Here is a 12,196-nt window from a genome sequence, read left to right on the forward strand (position 1 = left end):
ACTCATCCTTCTGAAACGACCCCAAATGTTACTACCTGTACGGTGCCTTCACTTTTAGCCCTCAAGCAGAAATAGTTATTGCTTCTAGAATATACCATTAATCGTTGTACACACTGAGCCATTTGTTTGTCATGCTTTTACACTAGACCACATGTTCCTTGGGGAGAATTGTGCCCTTAACACCCAAATCACACTACTGCCTAGTGCAGAGTCAGTGCTCTCTCTACCTCATAGTAACACCACTCAAATGCTCATGCCATTTTTTTTTTCCTTGGGGGAAAAATGAACAGCAAATTTCTTATGGCTCATTTTAAGACACCGAAGCCATGAATCACAATCAGAAATCTGATTTGTCTACCTATTTTCTTACTAGCATATTCAGGAGCTCACTTTCAAATATGTCCAACTAATTTAATCAAAAAGTGTTAAATCTTTTTATGAAGATTTTATAAGGATATAACAATATTTTTAGTGGATGGAACTACATGCACACTAATATGTGTATGTTGAGTAAAGGTTAAAATGGATCACATAATGTAATATTATAGATAATGAGTTCGTATTGAGCATTCTCTTAATGGATGGGGAAAAAGGTGTAAAGTGTTTGGTGAATGTCTGTCTCCCTCATAGTAGAGAAGAGCAATAATTTCCCTTCATTCAACTCCAGAACATTCCCTCTAGATGGCTGCAGCAGTCCTTGAAGATGTAGAATGCTGATATTTCAATGACTTGAGTTAAAATATTGTTTCTAATTAATGATATTTTAAAATATAGTAACACAGATAATGTAAGGAACATATTTCTCGCAAACTAAGAGTTTTAATTTCTCATAAGCTATTAAGTTTTAATTTGGAGGCTTTTGTAAGTGTATAAGTGCCCTTTGTACAAAATATTGCAGTGATAATTTAACACAAAAATTACAAAAATAGTTGCGCTCCATCCAAATGATCTGCTCAATAAACATATAGCGTTTTGTTGTATTATTCCTTACATTTATTATACATCCAATAATTGTGACTTTGAGACAAAAGTACAGCCCCTTCGTTGAAAGATTCCTTAAAGCAGTGTATTGGATGTGGCTTCAGTGAAGCATGAAGACTATTCTGGGGGAAAACAGAACACCAACTTTGAACTTCAGAAGAAATATGAAGGGAGCAGACAGACATGAGCTTTTGGTTCTTCAGAACCATTGCTTTCATCCAAAGCTTGTTTCTTGACATCTAGGGACACTCTCCTTTTATCCTCTTGATGTGTGATATAAGAAATCAGTGACCCAATAACATTTCTTGTCCTCTAAATCATTTTTGCTTCATACATTTTTTAACTTACCTTTTATTTCTAGAGGCAGGTGAACAAATATAAGTGTCAAATGAATGTCAGCTAATTGCATAAACTTGACTGCAGCCACAAAGTCAGATTTAATCTAATTTTGGAAGTTTCCATATTTAGAGTATTCCAAACACTTAGAACAATTTGTGCCTCTGTTCTCTGCTCAGTACAAAACAGACAGGTTAACTAAAAGCGTATGTTACCACTTCTCCATTCAAATTGAATCCATTGTTGACTGGCTAATTATCTTAATGATATCCATCTTATAAAGTCAATTAACAATGGTAGCTCATGGATATGAGCTGATAATACTTATTATTCAAGTCAGAATTCTGTTAGTGCTGAAAAAATATGTTCTGCTACATATGCAGATTCTGGATAATCTCTGTACTAATGGTCTCTCTCTCTCTGTTCCTTTCTAGTTAACCCATCTTGTGTTTCCTAGAATACTACTTTGTACACACCTACACTCTGCAACAAATAAGTTAGGCAATGTTCAGTGCAAACAAAGTCAACCCCAAATTTCTAAGTTCGGCTTGTGCTTTGGTCAATGTTCTGTTGCTGTGAAGAGACACCATGACCAAAGCAACTCTTTAAAAAATAACTTAATTAGGGCTTGTCAACAGTGTTGAAGGTTTAGTCCGTTATCATTGTGGTGACACACTGACAAAAATGATGCTGGAGAAACAGTCGAGACTTCTATAGCTAGATCCACAGGCAACAGGAAAAGAGAGAAAGACACTGGGCCTGGAATAGATATTTAAAACCTGAAAACATACTTACTCCCAGTGACACACTTCCTCCAACAAGGTCACACCTTCTCAAGTAGTGGCACTTCCTGATGACTATTGTGTTAGTCAGGATTCTCTAGAGTAACAATACTTATAGAATTATATAGATAAAATTGTGTGTGTGTGTGTGTGTGTGTGTTAGTTATATGGGATTTATTGGAATGACCTATAGGCTGAAGTCCAGTTAATCCAACAATGGCCAACTGTCTAGGAATCCGGTAGTTGGTCAGTCCACAAGGCTGGGTGCCTCAATTGAAATTCCAAAGAAGTAGGCTCTAATGCCAGTGAAGGAATGGATGCTCTAGCAAGGCAAGGGGTCACAGACAGAGAGAAAAAGCCTTCTTCTTTCATGTCCTTGCATAGGCTCCAGCTGAAGCTGTGGCCCAGATTAAAGGTGTGTCTTCCTGCCTCAATATTCAGGTCAACAATATGTGTCTTTCTTTCTATGTCAAAGGTCCAGTCTAGAAGTGGATTTACCCATTTCAAGCCAACCAGAAAATCCCTCATAGGTATGCCCTCCCTTTCCAGATTGTGGTTCATTTCAGATGTACTTAACTTGACAGCAAAGACTAGCCATCACAACTATGCATTAAGTTTTTGACCCTACGGGGTCAACTCTTACACAAACCACCACAGCTTGGTAGGCCCTGAAGTGTACATGGTTTCCCAGAATACATACTGGTCCATTCTTATTACCTTTCCTCATCAATAGAATGGCCTGTGTAAATTATGGTCATTATTGTGCATATTGGTGTGATTAACTTAAGAATGTAGACTACAGATAAAAAATGTTCCTCCTCTGCTTCCAGAATGTTAGTGTGTATGAGTGCAAGAAGAGGTTTGTTGGAATGCAGACCTGCACTGTCACCAGCCTACAATGTCTTCTTTTTGATGGCTGCATATAATTAATATTATACTTTCTCTGCTGATGAAATAAGTGAATCCAAGCCAAACTGAAACAAACAAACAAACAGAAACCAACCAATCAACAAACAGAACCAAAAAAAGAACAGGTTTCTTTGGGAATGATCTCCCAGATGAGTTCACAAGCCTCAGGGGATTTGACCAAACAAAGTCAAAGACAGACTACAGCAGGAAGTTGTTTATGGGTTGTAGGTGAAGAAAACTAACATGTCTGCCACATGCTAGGCTTGTACTCAGTTATGATTATCTGAGGCATGGGCTTGGGTGGCTGGAGACTTCAAATGAGAGGGGTTGGGACAGCTGTTACAGATGTAACACTGGGCTTTTGGCACCTTTTTCTGTTCAGAGGCTTTCCAAGAGGGCAAGGTCGGGGGTGGGGGGGGGGAGAGGAGGAAGAGAGAGAGAGAGAGAGAGAGAGAGAGAGAAATAGAATTTACTGGGCCATGTGGAGGAAGCAGAGGATGGGGCAAGCTTGGGTCCTCAAATGAACAATTAAAATCAATAGTCAGGAACAAAAAATAATAATATTTGCATGTGGATTAGATGTGAGATTCATTCTGAAGTGATTTAAGACATCAACCCTCTATTCCAGGTGCTCAGACCTGAGTACTCTTTGTAATCCATTGGGTAGCAAAAAAAAAAAAAAAAAAAAAAAAAAAAAAAAAGATGAAAGCTGCTTGTATAAGATTTCAATGGGCACTTCAAAAGTTTAAAATGACTGTGTGGTGTTCTCTTTTTGTATGGTATACAATGGGAGTCCCATTCACAATTCTCCAGTCATGTGACTTTCAAGAGAGTGATGGGAGGTGCACCTGCCCCTGGCAGCTGCATAGTGTGTAGTGTTTGACGCATATTCATTCCTGAAACACTTCTATTGATCCTGGCAGTCACAGAACCATTACTGAAACTGCTGCTCACTTATTCCATCAATTACTGAAAAGATTGTGTTAAACTCGCCCCTTAGATTCGTGTCTATGCTTTGGTAAGACTGTAGAATTTTTGATTACTTGTTTTGAGATGAAATTTGTGTTATCTTTCTAGTGGCAGTAGCCTTTATTAAGTTATGATCCTTATATTTAAATAAATATTTTCTCCCTAAAGGTCTATGTCATTTAATATGAAGTCTGTCAGCTTTGCTTCATTCACAATGTAAGATTGTTCTAGACAATTCACTATTCTATAGTGACCTTTTATTAAGGAGTATAAAGTGCACTTATTTTGCATTTGTACTTTCTGGAATCCTAGAGCTGTTTAATTTTAATCAATCTTTCTTTCAATTAATATTATAACTAGTATTTTAGAGCTTTAACTGTTATTTCTTTATATCTCAAGTCTCCTCTGATATTTTCATCATGCTTATGCCTTCCAGATGGATCATTTTATCATTATTGTCCCCCCTTTTCCCTCTTAAAGTAGTTTGTAATTTATGCACTCACTAAGAACACAATGGTACATTAAAAGTTATAACATATGTAATTAACTTACCCATGTATGAAATTAATTTTCTTCAGTCATGTGAAGACTAAGGGCATATTTAATGCATTTCCTTTTACTCTTGACCTATTGTTGTATATTTGGCAATTTTAGTATCCAAATAAATATTGTTTCGTGTAACCAATCAGTTTTGCTTCCTGATTACTGTTTGTTTCCTTCTTCTTATAGCTCAGATCTGCTTTGTAAGATGTTTTATATGTAATATGACAATTTAAAATATTATATAAATAACATATTTTGTGATAAAAAGCCTGTAATATTTTTGAAAATATTTTTATTTAATTTTTAACTGTGAAGATGATATTATTAAAGTATTTAATCCTAATTTCACAATTACTGCTTTCTCAGAATCTTAAATATTGTATTATTGTCCATTCTAGCATCCAACTGTTAGTATTTTGAAATAAGCTTTAAGTCTAAATGAGGTTCTCTTAGAGAAAACTCCAATGCTGAGTTTTACAACTTGTTTTACAAGTCTTCTATGTCTGGTGCTCAAAACTGTCATTATCACATTTAGCTGTATCCTTCCAGGTGCCATGGAAAACCCTAAATAGATTTATTCATTGATTCTTGAAAACTTTTAGCCCTTGTCTCTTCAAAAAAGGGAACACACACATACACGCACACGCACACACACACACACACACACTCACCAACACCACCATCACCAACAACAAAATAACAGCAATCAACAATCATTGGTCATTGATATCTCTTAACATAAATGGTCTCAATTTCCCACAATAAAAAGACCCAGACTAACAGAATGGATGCAAAACCAAGATCCATATTTCTGGTGCATCGAAGAAACACACCTCACCCCTAAGGATAGACAATATCTCAAAGTAGAGAGTTTGAAAAAAAAATTTTTCTATGCATACGGACCTAAGAAGCAAGTTGTTGTAGATATTTTAATATCTAAAGAATAGGATTCACCAATGGACAGCGCTTTCTTCACAGTTGTGGGGGTAGCAGAGGCTCCCTCTGACATGAACTCTAGTGTCTCTTATTTGATCACTTCCCCTTGGAGCAGGAAGAAAAGCCACCACAAAACCTATTACAAACACCCTAGATATTCTCTCCCAGGAAACCTGTTGTCCATCCCAGCCAGGGAATGAAATTGTCCCAGAAGACTCAGCTTGCCTGCACTCTGTGGGCTCACTCAGCTCTCTGCCCTTCTAGGGTATTCATCTCCATCCCTGTGTACTTGCTCTCAATACCTGAAAACAAGCTCTACCTACTGTTACCTGGGATCCTCCATGATCACACATTTCAAGGACTCAGAAAAGCTCCCTACTTCTGTCAGCCACAGACACTATATACTCCTAAGTTCAGAGACAAGAAACCAAGAAATGGAAAACTTACCCAAGAAAGACAAGACCAGACATGAACACATAGAATTATAATCATCCCAAACACAGATGCCTATATGCCAACATATGATAACAGCCAGAAAAATATGTCTTCACTAGACCCTCAGAGCCCTACTATAGGAGACTATGAGATATGTAACAAAGCTAAAGCACAAAACAAGGATTTTAAAACAGCTATTATGAATATGACCAAGAACTCTAAAGAGAATATGAATAAATCCATTAATGAAGGCTATGGAAATACAAATAGAGGAATGAAAACTTCTCAAGACAAAAAGTAGAACTAGAATCCATTTATAAAACACAAGCTGCATGAAAATTTTGGTGGTAAGCCTCAGCCACAGAATACAAGATATGGAAAAAGGGAATATCAGGCACTGAGGAAAAGATAGAAGAAATGGATACCATGATCATAAAAAGAATCCCAGGCACAAAACATCCCCAAAATCTGGGACACCAGAGAAAAGACCAAAATAATTTTACTAGTAGAAGGAACAGAGCAAAACAAAAAAACCAACCAACCAACAAAACAAACAAACAAAAAACAAAAAAACCCAACCCAAGTCACAGGCACAAAAAGTATTTTCAATGAAATCATGGAAGAAATTTTTTCTAACCTAAAGAAGAAGGTACCTATAAAGGCACAAAAAGCATACACAACTACAAAAAGACTGGATCAAGCAAAGAAAGTCCCCTTGGCACAAAATAATCAAAACATTATACAAGCAGAAAAAAGAAAGTATATGTAGGTACCAGGCCCGATTGGGCTGCCTGCCTGTCTTGCTGTTTCATGTCCTGTTTCTAGCAGCTTCCGTGTCTGTGTTTATGTTGGTTAGCTAGTCATGTTTACTGCTCTGAGAACACACCACTCCTCTCCTCAAGACTTTTCCACCTGTGTGCAATCACCTATTGAGAGATTTCACCTGCGAGTGGCATTCCTGTTTTGCTGCCTATAAGAAGGCTCTTTGAACACTGAATAAAGGTTGTTGTGGCTGTTGCTGCTGCTACTGCCGCTACTGCTGCTCTCTTAGCATGAAGGACCTTCTGTATTATTGTGTGTGTATGTGTGTGTGAGTTCAATCCGCAGTCCCTCGCCCTTGACTTGGTACCACGGTGGCTCGGGCGCCACAAGTATATTAAAAATTGCAAAGGAAAAAGACCACACAACATGTAAAAGCAGATCCATTAGACTAAAATCTGGCTTTTCTTTCTTTCTTTCCTTTTTTCTTCTTTCATTCCTCCCTTGCTTCCTTCCTTTCTATATAAATTGTAAATAAACATTTATTCATACAATGTATTTTGATTATGATTTCTCCTTCATCTCCTCCGTCCAGTCCTTACCACCTCCCTTTCCAACTAGACCCACCCATTTTCTGAGTTTCACTAGGAAACAAACATCTATAATATAAGGGATAATAATATATAAAATAAGTAAGACATAATTAACCAAATCAAAATAGAACAGAACAAGCAAACGGAAGGAAGAGAGCCTAAGACAAAAGAAACAGACATAGACAAAAAGACACACTCATCCACATACTCAGGAATCCTATAAAAACACAACACTGGAAGTCATGTACACAAAGAATTGGTGGTGAAAAACAAAAGCAAACATTCTAAAAGTCAGAAATGTCAGGAAAGATTCTCTACAACCTCTAAGAGACAACAGATGCCCACTCAAACTACTATATCCAGTAGAATTTTAAATCACAATAGATGGAGAAGAAAGGCATTCCATAAAGAAAACAAAATTTAAGCAAGGTTAACCAAGCCCAAGAAAACACAGGAATAAATAATATCAGAGCAGCAAATCAACAAGGGTAAATAAAAACCAAAAGAGCAACAACAGAGTGATGGGAATCAACAAACACTTCTCATTACTAACTGTCGACATCAATGATCTAAATTCCCCAATATAAAGAAACCGGTTAACAGAATGGATTCAAAACAATTTCCATCCTACTACATCCAAGAAACACACCTAAAATTAAGTGATCATGATATTATCAAAAGGTAAAGAGAAGGAAAAAGATACTCCAAGTAACTGGACCAAAGAAACAAGCCAGCATAGGCATATTAATATCTGACAAAATAGACTTCAAAACAAAACGAATCCAGAGAGATATACATGGATACTATATATTCATCCAATGAAAAAAAGTCTACCAAGAAGATTTTCCAATTCTAAACATCTATGCACCAAAGACAAGGTTACTCAAGATGATAAAAGAAATACTACTATAGCTTAAGTCACATATTGACCCTCACGATGATACTGGGTAACGTTAATAGTCCAGCTCACCAAAGGACAGATCATCTGAATGAAAACTAAACAGAGAAATACTGAAGCTACCTAACACTGTAAGCCAAATGGACCTAACAGATATTTACAGAACATTTCACCTAAACACAGAAAAATATATCTTCTTCTCAACACCTCATGGAACTTTCTCCAAAATTCACCACATACTTTACATACTTGAATACAAATCAAGTCTCATCAGATACAAAAAAAAAAAAAAAAAAAAGTAAAATAAGACCCTGAATTCTATTGACCTTCTGAATTGATGCTGAAAACAATAACAAAAAGATTTCTTGCAAACTTGTGGAAACTGATAAACTCACTAGTAGATGTAACATGGGAAAAGAAAGAAATTAAAAACATCTTTAAATTGAATGAAAATGACAGTACAACACACCCAAGCTTATGAGACATGATGGAGGTAGGTAGTTCTAAGAGGCAAGTTCAGAGCCCTAGGTGCCTATATTTTTAAAAATTGGAGATCTCATATTAGCAACTTAACAGCACACCTTAAACCTCTGGAGCAAAAAAACAGAAATTATATCTCAAAAGAGGATATGAGAAGAAAATAAACCAACTTAGGGCTGAAACCATAAAATAGAAACAAACAAAAAAATTCAAAAAAAATCAATGAAGCAAAGAGCTGTTTCTTAAGAAAATCAAAGATCGACAAACTCTAAGTCAAAGTAAATAAAATACAGAGGTATAAGATGCAAATTAACAAAATGAGAGGCAAGAGGGTGCATAAAACAACAGACATTGAGGAAGTGAAGAGAATAATAAGCTCGTACTTAAGGAAACTATATTCTACCTGATTGGAAAATCTTACAGAAATGGATAATGTTCTTAACATATACAACCTACTAAAGATCAATCAAGATCACATAAGTGATTGAAACGGGCCTACAACATCTAGTGAAATGGAAGTAGTCACTAAAATCCCTTAACCAACCAAAACAAACAAACAAACAAAAAAGCCCAGGGACAGATTGTTTAAGCACAGAATTCCACCAGATGATCAAATAATAGCCAATACCAGCACTCTTCAAATTATTCCCCATAGGAATGGAAAGAAAATTACTCAGTTTGTTTTATGAGGTCACACTTACTATGATACCTAAGTCACATGAAGGCCCAACAAAGAAAGAGAACTACAGAACAATTTACTTATGAACATGGATGCATAAATACTCAATAAAATACTTGCAAACCAATTTCAAGAACACACCAGAAAGCTCATCCACCATGATCAAATAAACTTCATCCTAGAAATGCAGACATGGTTCAACATATGTAAATCAATGAATGTAATTCACCACAAGATCATCTCATGCATGCAGTGCCTATTGCCCAAGGCAGATGATGCAAATACATTGAGACAACTGATTGATCTGACTAATGTTGAAAACATTAAGATAATATGCCAGAGTTCTAAGCACTTCCCATATATTGCTATATATTGGCAATAATGTAGTCAGGCTTTCAGGAACAAATTAATTAATAGGAATAAGAAAATTGCATCAGGAACTGTGTCTGGTCCCCTTGTGTTTCTTTCTTTGTCTTTGCAAGTCCTCATCTTTTTTTTTTCCATATCATCAAATATTTTGACATCAGTTGCAGTCAAAGCATATTTTAATTCACGATGGAGGTAAACTCAAGCAACCTCTAATAAGCAACAGTTCTCTTAACTCCTTTAATGAAGTTCATGGTGACTTTCTTTCAGATGTGAGTTTTCACAGAAGCAAAATACTCTGTCCTTTGATGCTAAAATGTTTTTTAAGAGCCACCTTCTGGGCAATTTATACAGAAAGAATTCATGAAAGAGTTTCAGAAACTTTTCATCGCATGCCCTATGCCCTTCAAGATACGGGGTAAGGTTCTCAAAACTACTGAAACATGGTAAGAGTTCAAGACATGACTTTTTCCCCATCGAGTGCTTGATTTGTGTGTGCGCATCTAATGGACATGATACATGAAGAATAAAGTGCACATTGTCCTGTGTCCCAGCACTGACAGAATTCTGCCTTTACTCTTACCCAGTCAGTTCTCAATAGCTTCCGTTAAAGGGCTGTGCTCAGCACTTAACACCAATTCCCAACTAGAATATTTGTTTTTTCATCTTAAATATCCAAACACGTGGGAAAGCAAGAGAAAACATACAAACCTTCAGTTGTGTAATCTGCCCATTTTAAACACCAAAGCAAGCAGTAAATTTTAAATCAGTGTTCCAGGCAAAATCCTCTTCGAGCTTTTATAACAAATATTTTGTCTGTGGCCTTTGGAAAGCTTCTGCCCATCTGTTCCTATTCGGTTGTTATTGACCATGTTTTTCTATAAAATATATCAGGAGCCCGATGTCTATCTAAAAAGAACATTTGGCATAAATATCACATAAAGGAGAAATTAATGGCTTTATCTGTCTCTTTATGGTTAATTAAAATCTCAGTCATAGGTAGATGCAGTACTTGATATATTTTTTGTTAGATACCTGTTCTGCTGAAATGGAATGTTTTGGCTAATAAGCTCTTGTTTTGGGATGATTTGATTACCAATACTGACCCTCTCTAGCTGATGTGTGGATCCCTGTAACTTCCTTTCTCAGAAACAGTTGATTATAAATAAACTTGTCATGAGCACTTCTCTAAGACTTGACATAGTTGAAATCAAAATGGTAAAGGGAGACTCTTCTTTGTCTCTTTCTAATTAGTTTATATCTCCTTTCTTTCCATTGTACATTTTTTTTTTTTTTTTTTTTTTTTTTTTTGGTTTAAGCTGAAATTGCTTCTCACATCAATGACTGAGATTACATTCTAAATAGATTCTCTGTCTTTGTTTCTCCTCCCTGTCAGCCCACACCGTGTCCCCTGCTAGGATAGTCACCCTAAAAGACAGAGTTTGCTTCTGTTTCCTAGGGACCAATGGCTCCAGAATCTTCCATTTGCCAATAGAACAAAGTTCTGTCTCTATGGATTGATTTAAACATTCTGCTTTGTTGCAAACCAGCTGGTCTACTTAGTTTTGTGAGCATCTCCTTTACTTAGAAAAGGGAATTTGGGGGTATCTATAACCCTTCTGCCTGCTCTTGGGCCCCTTTTCCTTCTAGTTGGTTGCCTAGACCAGCCTTGATAAGAGGTTTGTGCCAGTCTTACTGCATGTTGTCAGGCCATGTTCAGTAGATATCCCTGTAAAATGTGGGAATTTTTTTCTTTGGTTTTGTTTTAGGTAAGCCAACGAAGAGTGGATCTGTGGGAGAGGGCAGATAGGGTGAAGGACTGGGAGGGATGGAGGGATATAATGTATGAGAAAAGAATAAAAGTTCTTTTTAAGAAAAGAAAAGAAAAAGAAAAGACATTTGTGTCTTTCCTTAATCAGACATACCTGTCACTTTCCCTCTTATTTCTTCCACTCCCCCATTTTTCATGCCCAAACTCTCCCTAATTATCAAGTTCCTCTTCTACAAATACAGTATTTGTGATCACTCACAACAGGTTATTGATTTTTAATCTACCTAAATCATTTTTACTCATCTCATGCTATTTGGACTGTATTACATAGTGGTTATTGTGTAAACTATTTACTCTGAATGCCAGAATTCATGGCATTTCTGAGTGTAAATCACAATACCGTGAAGCCTAGAATTATTAATTTATTCAAATGTTTATAAAAGCTGTGTTGATAACCTTTTGTGTTAGCTCCTGTGCTAAACCACAGAAATAGAAAGATTTTAAGAGGGCATAAGAGCACTCAACCTGTGAGATGAGCATTCATAGCTTCTGTGGCCAGACAGACACTGAACACAATCCTGGTGTTCCTATTTCCCATTTGTGTTAGGGCTCCTGCTTTGATAATGTTATGAGAGGGAACAACAGTAATCTCGGGATGTCAGGATTTATTAAGATACTTAATTTAAAACTCCCAACAGAAAGTAGCAGGCACTAAATGGAAGTTATTTCTCCATCCATTCTTTTCTCAATCTACTTGGA

Source organism: Acomys russatus, chromosome 8 (assembly GCF_903995435.1).
Source record: "Acomys russatus chromosome 8, mAcoRus1.1, whole genome shotgun sequence".
In the NCBI taxonomy this organism is placed as follows: Eukaryota; Metazoa; Chordata; class Mammalia; order Rodentia; family Muridae; genus Acomys; species Acomys russatus.